Below are 2,477 nucleotides of genomic sequence, written 5' to 3'. Positions count from 1 at the left end.
CAGGGTTGTTCAGATTTTCCAACCAAGGAACCAGGTTTCAGATGCTCTGGCCATTGTTCAAGCTTCAAACAGGTTGGTCACTGAGTCCACTCACCTATTCAACTCAACACAGCCGTGTTCCTCCAGCTTTGCTTCTGATTTTCTAGGTACCAATCCCACTACTTTGAGCCCCATTAATTCTGCATCTGCATTAATGGAAAAGGCCTCCTTTGTCAAAATTCAGCCTCAACACTCCACCTCTTCTTTATTGCGCACTAGCATTGAGAAACTGAATTCTCTTGACCTTCATTTTCCACACAACACGTGGCCTTCTTTTGTCTCTTCTACCTTGGGGTTAGGTCCTTCTAGTTCCTCTATGGACAGCTCAAACTCTAAGTTGGAATCTGAAGGTATTAGTTCTATCTCAACTTTTTTACCTCACACTTCTTCTCTCCATTCCACGTGTGTTGTTGTTCCCACTAATTCCACTTCTACGACTCTTCCAAATTCTTCTTCTGGCCTGTCCACTTTTCTTTATCAACCTTCTCCTAATCTGAAACCTCCTCGCCATACCAACAACTCTTCTAGCAAGAAAAGATTTCATCCTTATTCCAATTTCCTTCCTGTCAAAAAACCTAGACCTGACATTCAGTTTTCAAAGAAGAATGAAGAAGATGTTGCTGCTCACGTTGAGGATGGGCAGAGTGTTTCAGGAATTGCAGGGGTCGAAGGTTTTAACCTCCCCCCTCCCCCCCCCAGCTCAATGAAAATTCTTGCATGGAATTGTAGGGGTTTGGCTCGGGGCCCTACAATTCGAGCTCTCCGTGCCTTGCTAAGAAATCATCGTCCTGATATTCTGTTTTTGTCTGAGACTAAAGTTTCGTCTTCACGTTTTCAACCTTGTCTGTTTGGTTTGGGTTTTTCAGCTTGGTTAGAGGTTCCTCCTTCAGGTTTTCAAGGTGGTCTCTACTTGGCTTGGAAGCATGGTGTGGATATTGAGCCTGTCCGTCTTGATAAGCATTGTATTTCTTGTTTGGTGTATTCAGAACCTGTTCGTTGTCCGTGGCCTTTTTCTGGTGTCTATGCTCCACATACTAGCCAAAGACGTAATGCTTTTTGGTCTGGTTTGTCTAAGTTGGGTAATTCTTTTGGTGGAGCTTGGTTGTTATTAGGAGATTTCAACTCCATTTTGTCTTCTTCTGAGAAGAGTGGTGGCCGTGATTTTGGTTCTTCTTCTCATGGCAATTTTGTTGATTTTGTGCATTCGAATGCTCTGGTGGATCTTGGTTTTGTGGGTAACAGATTTACTTGGAGCAATTGTAGGGTTGGTAGGGAAAATATTAGAGAGAGGCTTGACAGGGGCTTGGCTAATCAAAATTGGGTTCATTCTTTTCCTAATTCTCTGGTTAACCATTTTCCTGCAACTCAGTCAGATCATTGTCCCATTTTGATCTCCACGGATGGTTCCTATAGGAATCTTCCTAAGCCTTTCCGTTTTGAAGCTTTCTGGATAAGGGATCAGTCCAGTCATTCAGTTGTTGCGCAGGCCTGGTTGGCTGAGGTTGAGGGTTCTCCGGCTTTTTCTTTGTGCAAGAAATGGAAGAGTACAAAGAGTGCCTTGAAGTTCTGGAACCAGCACCATTTCGGCCATATTCAGTATAAGATTAAAGCACTGATGTCTGATATCAGTGTGATTCAATCTAGTTCCCATTCTCCTGGTAATGCGGCAAGGGAAACTATTTTGCAGAATGAGCTGCAGGAGCAACTGTTGAGGGAAGAAGTTCTTTGGAAGCAGAAGTCTAGAGAGTTGTGGCTTACCTGTACCGATCTCAACACTAAATTTTTTCATGCTTCTACTGTCTGTAGGCGCAGGTATAACTCTATCTCTTCCTTAAAGACTGCTGAAGGTACTATTTTGGGTGGTAGGAAAATATTGGCAATTATCTGGTGCAGCATTTTAGTTCCTTGTTTACTTCTAATCATCCGGTTTTTGATGATAGATTTACTAGTTTGGTTGATAAGGTTGTGACTGAGGAGGAGAATGTTTCCCTTTGTTTAATTCCTGATGAGAATGAAATTTTCTTGGCTATTTCTGATTTGGGTTTGAATAAAGCCCCTGGTCCTGATGGTATGACTGGGTTGTTTTATAAGTCTTATTGGCCTATAGTGAAAGTGAGTGTTGTGGATTCGGTTCAATCTTTTTTCAGGGGTGGTTTTATTCTTAAGGAGTTTAACCACACTAATATAGCCCTTATTCCCAAGATTGACAATCCTTATTTGGTGCATCATTTTAGGCCCATTAGTCTTACTAATTTCAATTACAAGATTATTTCTAAAATTCTTTCAAATAGATTTAAACCTTTATTGAGCAAGATCATTTCTCCTTATCAGTCTGCTTTTCTTAAAGGGAGGTCTATTCATGATAATACCATTCTTGCTCATGAGGTTTTTCATTCTATGAAGAAAAAAAAGGGGAATGGTGGTCTAATGGCTTTAAA

The sequence above is a fragment of the Corylus avellana genome, chromosome ca1 (genome assembly GCF_901000735.1).
Source record: "Corylus avellana chromosome ca1, CavTom2PMs-1.0".
NCBI lineage: Eukaryota > Viridiplantae > Streptophyta > Magnoliopsida > Fagales > Betulaceae > Corylus > Corylus avellana.
Note: the sequence above shows the minus strand (reverse complement) of the source record.